The following is a 13,796-nucleotide window of genomic DNA, read 5'->3' as shown; positions in this document are numbered from 1 at the left end:
ATTGGTTAAATCAAATGATATAGGCCTAATTAAATGTTACAAACTTCGTATGTTTGCTTGAATCATCTCTTTAAGGTTTAATGGCCCTCTGTTCATCTATCAGAATCAGAATCAAAATTTGAAGGGTGTGACAGGAAGGGTAAACAACCAAAATGTTTAAATGTTTCAACCTATCTACACACTCAAAAGAAATGGTCAATGGTACATCACTTCCTAATTACTCTCGACCTCGACCTGACTCCCCCTGTCGCTACATACGATCCCCCATTGGTCACGTTCAGGCGCAACCTGCGCACGCTCTCTCCCTCCCGCTTATCCTCTGCGATTGTTTCCACGCTGCCCGCTCCCAGCCAACTCTCTCTGTTAGATACTGACAATGCCACTGACACACTTTGTTCCACTCTTACATCCTGCTTAGACACATTATGCCCTCTGACATCTGGACCGGCCCGGGTCACACCTTCTGCTCCTTGGCTAACTGAGGTTCTCCGTGAGCATCGCTCCACACTCAGGGCTACAGAGAGGAAGTGGCGCAGATCGAATGATCCTTCTGATCTCTGCCTCTATCAGTCTCTTCTTGCCTCCTTTTCCAAGGATGTCTCCTCTGCAAAGACCCTATACTACCATTCAAAGATTAACAACTCACCTGACTCTCACACTCTCTTCAAGACCTTCTCTACCCTTCTTTGTCCCCCTGCCCCTCCACCTTCATCCGACCTAACGGCTGATGATTTTGCTTCCTTCTTTGTGAAGAAAACGAAAACTATTAGCAGTCAGTTCTCCGAGCCGCCGCTTCTTGCGCATTCTCAAATCCCTGAGACATGCTCCCTTCCCTCCTTCTCTCTCCTATCCGAAGCAGATGTTTCCAAGGTCTTGGCTTCTAATCATCCGACTACCTGCCCGCTAGATCCCATACCCACCCATCTCCTCCAGGCCATCTCTCCGTCTGTTATCCCTGCTCTCACTCACATTATCAATTCATCCCTTTCCACTGGCACCTTCCCTGTAGCATTTAAAGAGGCCCGGATAACCCCGTTGCTGAAGAAACCCACTCTCAATCCTGCTATGCTAGAGAACTACAGACCCGTTTCTCTTCTTCCCTTCATTTCCAAGACTCTTGAACGCATTGTGTTCAACCAGCTCTCCACTTTCTTCACACAAAATAACCTCCTGGATAGCAATCAGTCTGGATTCAAAAGTGGTCACTCCACTGAGACTGCGCTGCTATCAGTCATTGAGGCCCTAAGGCAGGCAAGGGCAGCCTCCAAATCATCTGTGCTGATCTTACTGGATCTATCTGCAGCTTTTGACACCGTCAATCACCGCATCCTCCTGTCGACTCTCATGTCTATGGGTGTCACTGACACAGCGCTTTTATGGTTCAAGTCGTACCTCTCAGCTAGGTCATTTCGGGTATCCTGGAGAGGTGACGTCTCCGAACCCCAACGTCTAGATACCGGGGTCCCTCAAGGCTCTGTGCTTGGACCGCTGCTCTTTTCGATATACATGACATCCCTGGGCTCTGTCATTCGGAAACATGGCCTTTCCTACCACTGCTATGCAGACGACACTCAACTCCACTTGTCGTTCCACCCTGATGATCCTACGGTTTCTGCCCGCATCTCGGCATGCCTGAGGGACATCTCACTCTGGATGAAGGATCACCATCTCCAGCTTAACCTTGCGAAGACAGAACTGCTTGTCATATCATCCGAACCAAAGATTCAGCACAACTTTTCCATTCAGCTAGGTTCCTCGACCATCACGCCTTCCAAGACGGCCAAAAACCTGGGAGTGGTCATTGATGATCGGCTTAGCTTCACGGAGCATGTTGCCAGCACCGCTCGCTCTTGTAGATTCATCCTCTACAATATTAGGAAAATTAGACCTTTCCTAGATGAGCATGCTACGCAGGTCCTGGTCCAAGCTCTTGTCCTGTCCAGGCTGGACTACTGCAATGCGCTACTGGCAGGACTTCCAGCCTGCACGACCAAACCCTTACAGATGATTCAGAACGCAGCGGCAAGAGTGGTCTTCAATGAGCCAAAGAGGGCGCACGTCACTCCTCTCTTTGTCAAGTTACACTGGCTTCCTATAGCAGCCCGCATCAAATTTAAGGCTCTGCTCCTGGCCTTTAAAACCACCACTGGGTCAGCACCCCCTTACCTTCGCTTGCTTATAGAGCCTTATGTACCCTCTCGATCACTGCGCTCTGCCACCGAGCGACGACTTGTGGTACCATCTCAAAAAGCGAAGAAAACACTAACGCGTACCTTCTCAGGAACTGTCCCACAACTGTGGAATGATCTGCCGGTCGTGACACGATCAGCTGACACTGTAGCTGTCTTTAAGACTCGGCTAAAAACCCATCTCTTCCACCATTACCTAACTTCCTAATTACAGATTTACTATCTTTATTTAGTTACCCTTCTCTTTATCTCTTTCTCTACTCTATCTACCTTCCTCTTTATCTAAAAAAAAAAAAAAAAACTACTAACATACCCTTGGCTATGTATATTGTGTTGGACTTGATGAGACTATTTCCAGTGCACTTATGTATTGCTGTCCTATGTTGCCATAATTGCTTCTATTGTTTACCTCACTTGTAAGTCGCTTTGGACAAAAGCGTCTGCTAAATGACTAAATGTAAATGTAAATTTATACCAAATGTATACATATATGTACCCAAAAGTGTACTTTTTTAACTATTTTTTTCATATGGCGGTCATAATAATTATTTATGTTAAAACATCTTCAAAGATGATTACTTTATCCCAATAACAAGTAACATACAGTTTAATTTTTGTAAAAAAAAATACTCAAAAAAAAGAAAGATTAATTATATGTAAAGAAACATTTTTACTTTTTTTATGATTCATACATTTTATTTCCTTAAATATGCAAACAACATACTCAATTTGCAAATAATAAAATGTTTTGTAAACTCTTTCCCCTAACCCACGCAAACAACATGTAAGGTACAGATATTTGTAGATTACTATTATTGATCTAACAAAACCACCTAAATACAAACAAAAAGAAAGCACACAATACAACAAAATAAGTCATTTACATTCTTACAAAGTGGCTCAGGACTTTAGAGATCCTCAAGAAATGCCAAATATCTGCCAAACCTTAACAACCTTAACAAATTGTATGAAATTTTTTCGCATCCTGCCACCATTCCCAATTCTGCAACCCATTTTTGAAATGATGGTGAACCTGCTAACCCCCATCCCCTCATAATAATTTGTCTCCCTAACATAATGCTTATTTGAATCCAATCGGTCATCTCAATATCAGCACTTAATAAAAGAGGGTCACCTAAGATGTAAGAAAATGAAAAGCAGCATCCTGATATCTTAATAAAGTGACACTCCACTTTTGGAGGGAATTTGCTGCCGTAACATGGCTGCAGGAGGCGCAATGATATTATGCAGCAGCCGAAAATAGTCCCTTAGTATCTTTCAATGGCAGGGGACTGTTTTCGGGCAGTGCGTAATATCATTGCACCTCCTGCAGTCATGTTACAGCAGCAAAGTCATTTGATTATTACGCCAGAATGAGAGTATAGTTCCTACGCATATCTGCCTAGAAAATCGCAACTTTTAATTTTCCGTCAGTCTTAGTACACGGTGTAACTACAGAAGAGGAAATTTTAAATAGGAAAAATATCTAAACTTTATCTTTTTTTAGACGCGATGCTAATGGACTAATTAGATTCTATGGATTGTGCTAAGCTATGCTAAAAGTGTTAGCGCCAGACCCGGAGAACAGCTGAATGGATTCAAAAACGGTAAAACTCTAAGGGAGCTGCAAAATGAGAATATTTTCAAAAAAAAGTGGATTGTCCCTTTAAACAGATATAAATGTTTGAGGTGGAAATACAATTAATCACATCATTTTTAATAAACATTGAGTTTATTAAAGGGATAGTTCACCTTGAAATGAAAATTCTGTCATCATTTACTCATCCTTATGTTGTTCTAAACACAAAAGAAGATATTTTGAAAAATTATGGTAAACACACAGCATATATAGTGTCCATTGACTTCCATAGTACGAATAAATAATATGATGGAATTTAATGGGTACCGTCAACTGTGTGCTTACCATCATTTATTAAAATATTTCCTTCATCTTTTATCACAATACTTCCAAAATATTTTTTTCCCTACTATGGAAGTCAATGGTCACTATCTGCTGTGTGTTTACCATCATTTTTCAAAATATCTTCTTTTGTGTCAGGAAAAAGAAATTCATACAGGTTTTAGAACAACATGAGGATGAGTAAACAATTACAGAGTTTTCATTTTAAGGTGAACTATCATTTTAAGTGGGTCCCATAGACCTGAACAATACACAAGGGTTAAATTTAATGTTCCTGTAGCACAATTTGCACAAAGGTTGTTGGTTTGATTCCAAGGGGGAAAGATCAAATGTATAGCTTAAATTCACTTTGGATAAAAGCATCTCCTAAATGCATAAAAGTAAATCTGGCACATAACAAGTTATAATACAAAAAAACGAAAAATGAACCGAGGGTGCAAAGTGTCTATGACCACAAAAACTACTACAAACATCTCTGCCTCACTGGAGGTCCAGAATTTTCAACAGTTTCTAATGGGAAGCAATAAGATTAGAACAGCTGATGTAGTTCAGCTTGGTCTTCCTAAACAGCTCTGTGACGTACTAAACATGTTCAGCGGGAGGAAACAGGACACAGCGAGGGAAGAGAGCGAGCTGATCGCAGAAGTGATAAGACTGTCTCTCATTCATGTCTGGCTTTGGCTGCGTTTCATGAGCCGCAGGAGCCAAACGGCACTGGCACTGTGCGATACAAAATGTGGGGTCTGACTTTTTCCCTCCTACCCAATTCTATAAACTTTATCAGAGCTGATCGAAACTGAGATTTAAAGGGACAGGAACTCAACTGTCGGAGCAGTTCGGAGAGAGATCCCCCCCCCAAATAGTCTTTATAAAATATAGGGGCGAGATAACAGCTGACACGTTCAACGAGAGATAGCTGCGTTTGGATGGCAACAATCCGAGCAAGCAGTGTCTATATAGGGCAAGCAAAGAGGGGGAGGGAAAATTTTGGGTGAGAACAAAAGTAGGAACACATGATCTGCTGTGCTGCTTGGGTGGCCGGAGGATGAGCGCCCATTGTTGCTTGAATTGAATAGGGCTGATTAATTAGAAGTGTGTGTGCTTTACATTTATGGCGACTGGCAATGGTCTCTCCTTCACAGCATGACTGAAAATGGGTCAAAAGATTACATTTCTATTCGCTGTTTATCTCTTTTACCCCGTTGATGTGGCTGGAAAAGGGTGGTAAATAAGATGACGACATTATTATTATGTCCAAATATTTCTATTATTAAAACCATCGCAGGCTTTTTCAACACAAAACCTGATCTCTCCCTATAGGTCTTGTTTATCCTCATTATTTCACTGACCTCATTATACAGAGTGCAGATCAATATTTACAGAAACGGCTTCGAACTAACAAATGTGTTTGCAATTTCTAGGTCCCGATCCAGTGCAGGAACAATATGAATATTCGGGCAGGCCCCTGGAGTGTAAACATGTTTTAAATAAACAGGAACTAACGTAATGCTCTTTTAATTGATTCATTCTGGCCAATGATGTTTACAGAAGGGCCTAAATATGAACTTGTAATGCAAACCCAGTGTTTAGAAGTGGTTTGTTTGGTTAAAACATAAACAGTTTGAATGCCAGCCATGTCGGAGTTGTATTGTGTGCGTCAAGGGGCTCCGTTTAGGGATGTATATCTTTCTATGCTGCACTGTGTAGGGCCTTTTATATTATTACATTTCGCAGGGCAGAGCCGTCTGGGTTGGAAATAGCAGAAGCAATATTCATAAAGTTGGTGTGTGTGTGTGTGCCACATGCATGGCACTCTGGGTAAGAGACTGTCAGATTATAATTAAACGCACATGAGAGGTAGTAAAACATAATGAACGTAGTGAGGAGACTGGCAGAGCCATTTTATGTGGCCGGCACAACATGTGTAGCGCTAAAAACCGCACCATATGTGTCCTCGGATGCTCTGGGTTTAAATGTCTGTCCATACATGGTGTCCGTATACGAACTGTACATCGCTGACATATTAGTGGCTTTGTGGGTAGTGAAGAAGATGATCCCAAGAATCGAGTGTGCCAGTTTTTGTTGCATGTTTCAGTTGTGGTGTCTCTGCGGGCTGCCTTTCATTTCCATTCATTGTAGGTTATGTTTGCTATATTGCAGGGAGTTTGCAAAGTTGAAAAACATTACAGATGTACAAGGGTCTGGAGCTCGTGCTTGCTATCCCCGAGCAAGACGGACAGTTTTGATGAAACACTTGTGCGCTGACACAGCTGCTCTTTGTAGCTGCATACAGCCTGAGTCAAGACCAAGGGATTTAGTGAAATCAGAAAATAAACAACTTGATTCAAAAACAGGTTTTACCCCAAGCAGGAAACAGAATGAGTAACAGACTGACTATCAGTATTAAACCATTTCTCATTATTGTAGTGTGGTATTGCAGAATATTATACCTATTTGGTAAGATACAAAGTGCATACATTTGCACATGCTTTAAATTACAAATCTTCAGCTAGAAAGGTCTTTTATCACTAGATGGTGCTGTTGAGAGTCGTATCAATCTCAGCTTTTCTTGAAGTTTAGTTGTATGTGTATGTGATAAATACTTGACCCGTCTGTGAAATTCAGGCTAAAGTTTTATGAGATTAAGAACATCAAAGCATTGTTTTTACATTAATTTCAATCCTTGTCAATATTAAAGTATTAGTCTATTTCTTAAAAAAAATCCAGATAATTTACCCACCACCATGACATCCAAAATGTTGAGGTCTTTCTTTGTTGAGTCGAGAAGAAATTATGTTTTATGAGGAAAACATCCGAGGATTTTTTTCATTTTAATGGACTTTAATGGACCCCAACACTTAACAGTTTTAATGCAGTTTAAAATTACAGTTTCAAAGGACTCTAAACGATCTCAAACAAGGCATAAGGGTCTTATCTCTTACTCTATCGTGAAACGATTGTCATTTTTGGCAAGAAAAATATGCACTTTTAAACCACAACTTCTCGTCTTCCTCCGGTCCTGTGACATCGAAAGGTCACGTGTTACATATACGAAACGCACATTTGCGGACCATTTTAAACAATAAACTTAGAGAAAGACATTAATTAGTATCATTCAACATAAAACAACGTTGGAACGGTCCTCTTTCTCCACACTTGTAAACACTGGGGCGTAGTTTCGCATGCGTCATCCGTGACCTCTTGACGTGATGACGTGAGGTCGCGCTGGCACGTCACAGGACCAGAGGAAGATGAGAAGTTGTGGTTTAAAAGTGCATATTTTTTATTTTTCTTGCAAAAAATGACAATCGTTTCACTAGATAAGACCCTTATGCCTCGTTTGGGATCGTTTAGAGCAGTGGTTCTCAAACTGGGGTCCGGGGCCCCCAGGGGGGCCGTGAGATGGTGCCAGGGGGGCCCCAGTTTGATGACATTTTATAAATTAAATTAATTTATCATGATTTCTGTGTAATTAAACCTAAAAAAAATAAGCCAACTAACCAACAGCACTAGGTATAATTGAATGTTTTGTTTAATTAAAATGTTGCATTTTAGAACAGTTTTTGTTCTAAATTTTTATTTCGGGGGGCCACGAAGGTATGCACCTTACACAAGGGGAGCCGCACGCTGAAAAAGTTTGAGAACCACTGGTTTAGAGTCCTTTGAAACTGCAATTTTAAACTGCATTAAAACTGTTAAGTGTTGGGGTCCATTAAAATGAGAAAAATCCTGGAATGTTTTCCTCAAAAAACATAATTTTTCTCGACTGAACAAAGAAAGACATCAACATTTTGAATGACATGGTGGTAAGGAAATTATCTGGATTTTTTAAGAAAATGAATTAATCCTTTAAGGTTATATTTTCACTGAATGTTCTTTATCTTATGTACTACTTTCGTGGGGTCACAAATACCACGTGGTTTCATATCATCATAATCATCAACATCTTGTAAAAAAATTACAGCATAAATCCATATGTATTTTGTTATATAATTATGCTTGTTTTCAGTAGCGGCTGGTGACTTCTTTTTTCGAGGGCGCTCGATGCAAAGTTTGTCACAACATGTATGTAGCCCGTCATGTGTGTGGTTCCTTTTTCAAAATATGTGCCCTGCGCATCGAGTGATCCTATGTGTATCATGTGTTTTGTCAAAATAAGTGCCTGCTGCAGACGCGTCTAAAGGGTTTATGTTAAAAGAGACGCTCGCGTTTGCCAAATACTCGCATAATCTCATGCGTAATCAGAGTTTAATGTTAAGGTAGTGTCTTGCGTGTATTTTGTGAACGTGAGCATTTCTTTTATCATAAACGGTTTTGACGCGTGTGCAGCAGGCACTTATTTTGGTAAAACACGTGATGCACATGGTTCACATGATGCAACAAACACATATTTTGAAAACGCAAGCAACACATATGACACTCCGAACACTTATTTTGAATTAGCGCCCCCTCAGATGAGCAGTCACGAGCCGCCACTGCTTGTTTTTAAAGTGCAAGTTTGAATCTTATTGTGCCCCTTAGGTTGTATATTGATACACATTGAAGTAAAAAAAAATGAATGTCTGCATGAGTTTTAATAATACACCCTCTTTGTTAGTCACTGTGGTTTGCACACCTGTGTTGACGGGCACCTTGTCCTCTAACCACATGGAAATGGAAGCATAAACAAGCAAAGGCAGCTGGGGAAACCCAGACTCACCGCAGGCCTGCAGACACCGTCTGTATCTTTTCATTCAGAACACCACACAGACACGTTTCATCATTCCAACTCTGAAAAAGAATAGCAAAATGAGCTCAAAAGATGTCGGAAAGATTTTCAAGGAGAGCGTCGATGGGAAATGACCACGTAGGCTAAACTATTCACAACAATCCCAAGATACACAGTGAGGCATTCATGTACAAAATCAAACATTAAAACACCTCTGTGAATACATTAATCTCAGGCATCCAGTGTTGGTGCCAATGATCATGCCAAGTGATGCCAAACTGCACGAAAAGCAAGCAAGAACCAATGTGCCTGATTCAAACTTTTCGGATAGAGCCAGATGTTATGCCGGGAACTTCCTAGAGTGTAACGTTTTGATTTTTAAACTAGTAAACATACTAAAGCAAACGAAAAATATGCTGATGAGTTCCCCAGGGCTTTTTTAACTCCAGGTGATTTAAATTTTAATGCATTATACACATCACACATAGATTATTAAAAGCGGCCTTTTTGCACAGTTAGACTGCCCTCTATTGGTGCCAACATTTCAATGGCAACAGAAAATCTGCCTCTTGGATAGGTCAAGTAGTATTGACATACTACACATAAGCTGCTCTTTTAATGTAGAGAGGAAATATAATATAACAATAACAAAAATACATTTGCTGTTTATCATCCCGATTAAAGACCTGAATACAGATTATAGTGTGTCTTTATTTAAAACATTGCATGACTGACTGGTCTTTACAGAACACCAGATTTTATCATTTGAATGTTTTCTCCCTTTCAACTGGGATACTATGTACTGAGCAAGCAGTCATATGCTTTTATCCGACTGTAGCTTGCTTTATTTCATTAAACAGTGTTTCATTAAATAAAATGTGCTTCTTGTTCCCGGCATCTTGCCACATTCTCTAAGTTGTATTGCTTGGTTGACACAATGTAGTGCATAAAGTCAGCATTGCATATCTTTACTAGGCGATACCCTAACCTAATTTGATATATATGTTTAATACCATCGGACATTTGATGGCTTATTTTCCGGTGACGTGCTTAAAGACGTCACCACTGATATTTATAAGCAACACGCAGAAACGACATCTCTCTGAATGGTATTTTTTAAACTGGTTAAATAACAATATAAAAACACCTTAAATATTCTGCATCATGTACAGACAAGAACAAAGTCTAATAAAAAGACTAGTACAGTGTTCAAATTAAACAGAAAATCTATTTAGTATATTAATATATAGGTAATGGAATTTATTCAATGCATTATTTGATTTGTATTGTACTGTGTTTTTTTGCTTACCTAAAAGCAAGGGTGAAAGAGTAAGGGAGGAGATGGATGACAGAATTTTGAATAAAATGCTATTTAGATTTTATAATAAATAATAATGAAATGTTTAATAAATGTTTATAAATAAAGATGACATAGTGACATAGTTAATCATGTTATTTTCATTCTTTTTTTGGCTAGTAGAAGTTTTGAAGATACATTTAAAAACTTTTATGCACCAAATCTCAAAATTAGATTATGAGACTAGCCTGAATTTCACATTTATACTACACCAGTGGTCATCAGGTTGCCCGCACAGAGTCTGTGAGTAGCCCGCCAAAGCACATTCTATTTATAGCCTTAATATTAATATTTATTTATTACACTTTTTTATATTTGTTTGGCTTCTTTTATGTATGGTTACATTTTACACAATGATAAAACATATCTACAAGTAAAATACATTAAAATCAAGTAAAACAATGCAAGTTTTGAGTAGACTATATAAAGTAGTAGCCCTTCATATGGTTTTATCCATTGCCCTTGATCCCGAAAAGGTTGGAGACCCCTGACCTATACCATAATATGCAAATTGTTGAGGGCTGCTATGCTTCTCTGACTGGTTGCCAGTGTCACAATAGTATAGCCTGTTTGTAGTTTATGTTTAAATTACACTGATTATCTTTTACTTGCACTTTTGTGCTTAAAATTGGTATTGTGTCCTCTACTGCTATAGGGAGATGCTTCTGATCACTTAAGGTGCTTAGTTAATGACAGCAAAGGTCTTGTGAGTTTCTTTTTTTTCATAAATAAATAGCTTTTATGAAACCGTATGAAAGTATATTGTTTTTAAAGGTTTTATTTTCATTTTATGATCATAATTTTTAAGTATGTTACAGCACTGATGGTGGTTGTGCAAGTTAATCTAAAAAAATTAAAACCTGACATCCCCTCTAAAATGTTGATCTTCTCTTATGACGTCACTTTTACAGTTTGAGCAGAATATCTGTAAGCTTTCAATCTTCTGACAGCTCCATTTCTGAACGAAACAACTACTTTTCATCTCTAATCAAATATGTGGAAAAAATACTAGCCACATCTCACATCTATTTTTCTCATTCAATCCATAAATCCACTATATGATTCGCTGCATTCTTGCATGGGTAATGCTCAGGTGAGGAATACCAAGTTCAGCCTTTTCAATGGTAAAATGAACATATCCTACTGTGTGTACATTTTAATGCAATAGGACACTCCCACATTAGTTGATAGCGCGTCAATATTACGGTTTCAGCGACAACAACATAAACATAAACAAAACGGCTTTTGTGGATCAAACTTAACTTCGGTAGACCCGCATAGATTCAATAACAACAGAGTCCCTCATTAGATTATTAACAAGTAAAAAAATATAACAAGTAAATCAAATCATAGCTAAAGCATAACAATTAAAGTTAACGTTAAAGTGTAAAAATAATGTAGGCTATAAACTATAAAGATCCTTAAATTCTTGCCTGGCTGCCAAATCCACACAGCGGTGATCCAAGTGTTTAACCTCGTCTTTAAACTGAAACGTTTTTATTTTCCCCAAGGAATTTGATCCAGAAATCAGTTTAGTCACTGTCCAGACAAACAAGCACAGACCGGAAGTTAACTTCTTGTCAGGCGCGTAACGTAACCACGGCAACGCGTGTGCGTCAAATTAACAAATCTTTCACTGCGTCCGAAACCGCATACTTCCATACTATATAGTAGGCGAAAAGCACGTACTCTTTGCCTACTATATAGTATGGAAGTAGGCGGTTTGGGACCCAGCGTTTTTCTCACACAAAAGCTGATTAGTTCACCGGTGCTGCAAGTGATTAATCGAAAAGTTTCAGGTTTCATGATTTGTGAAATGATTTTTTTTTTGTGGACAAAACTGAATTTTTTTCATGGAGCCATCAAAAATGCTGTGGTTCACTTGTCAAATAAGTATGCAATGTCTAACATGTCTGAAAAAGATAATGCTCTTAAAACCATAGGATAAATCTTTATTTGAAAACCAGGCCCACCTTAGATGATAAGAAATGAATTTACCAAAAGAAATAAAACAATTAATTTGTTTTTTTAAATATTTGTAACATATTAGGCCTATACCTATGAATATTTTACATTTGATAACTATAGAAATGTCATATTACAGTAGCAACATAAGATGAAATTATTCCAGTTTTTAATGTTAAATAACTAGTAAATGGTGGGTAAATAACAAACAATATAATTTCAAGATAAAAATAACAACCTAAAAATGCAGTTTCAAGGGAAGGTTCTTGGTATGTGATGTTGGTTTGTTATATTTCTGAAATCTTTTATTCCTTAATAAACAATTTTATTTTATTTTAGCACCTGAATAACCAGTTACAGTATTCACGCAGGGAGCGTGTCAGCTTAGATATGTGCTGGCATAAAGAAAATTCACTTCATGAATGTATATGCAGCCAGAAGTAATCCATAATCCATAAAAGTATGTGTGATACCATATATCACGTCTTTATTATGTTGATGTTATAATTAAATAAGTAAACAAACCATTTGTGGCATGTGTTTAGGAAAAAAATCTCCTCCAAGCACCAAAACATATTAACGCTGGGTTAAAGCGATGCTGGCATTGATGGACACTGTCCCATCCAGATCCATTCACAGATGATGCAAAGCCAGAGAATGATAGAGTAAAGCCAATGAAAGGGCTTAGGAGGGACAAAAAAGCAGAGGTCGTTCTGCTCCTCTGATGGCCTTGCTGGGTGGTTTGTCTGTTTATTTAGTCTGTGGAGGTGATGGGAACTGAGCGACGGACACTGCCAATTTTCTCCACACTGAGAAAATATTCATGTGGACAGCTGGAATCCAAAGAGGACAGTCAAACAGACTCAAGGCCAACAGATACAAGACTCCGTAACACATTTGCAAATCAAAATTCCCTGCAAATGTTCCTTAAAATGGTGAATTGAAAGGTAAAGGTCTGTAACAGATCCACAATAACTGTTCTAAGCTAAATATTCATGACAGAGATTATGTTGGCTAGATATTTAACACAACAATAATAAAATCACAATACAAAGACTATAATCAGTTATATTGACTCTCAAGATCTCAGGAAGTTAATCTTTTCCTGTGGTAAATTTCCAAGTCCCTAATAACATTTTCAAACGTGCCGGGTTAGAAAAGATTTACTTAACAAGAGACACAACTTAATTTAATCACCACAGCATGAATATGGGCTGTTAATGCATCATACATTTTCTATAAAACCTATTTAACAACACATGCACATAACAAAATAGAAAAATTAATCAATTAAAAATGGTATCAAGCTGTCACTGGCGTAGTACCCTTTATATTATAATGTCTTAATATATACCATTAAGGTACAGATATGTATACATTTGGTACCAATATGTACCTATGAGGAACTAATATGACCTCTTTAGGTACAAAGGAGTACTCTAAAAAAGGGTACCACCGCAGTGACCGCTGCGGACCATTTCAGGACTATATGTGACCTAGCCTGACTACGTCAGACTTCGTACCTCTAAATTTCATTACGCGACTGTCTATGAAGCGAAGCAAAATAGCAGAGGATGGTATTACCAGGCTATATGTGACCCTGCCTGTCATTTTTGTGATTTACTGTTTTCTACATAAAATCATCCTACATAATGT

This window comes from Paramisgurnus dabryanus, chromosome 6 (assembly GCF_030506205.2).
Source record: "Paramisgurnus dabryanus chromosome 6, PD_genome_1.1, whole genome shotgun sequence".
Taxonomy (NCBI): domain Eukaryota; kingdom Metazoa; phylum Chordata; class Actinopteri; order Cypriniformes; family Cobitidae; genus Paramisgurnus; species Paramisgurnus dabryanus.
The sequence above is the reverse complement of the archived record's forward strand: the minus strand, read 5'-3'. Positions refer to the sequence as shown.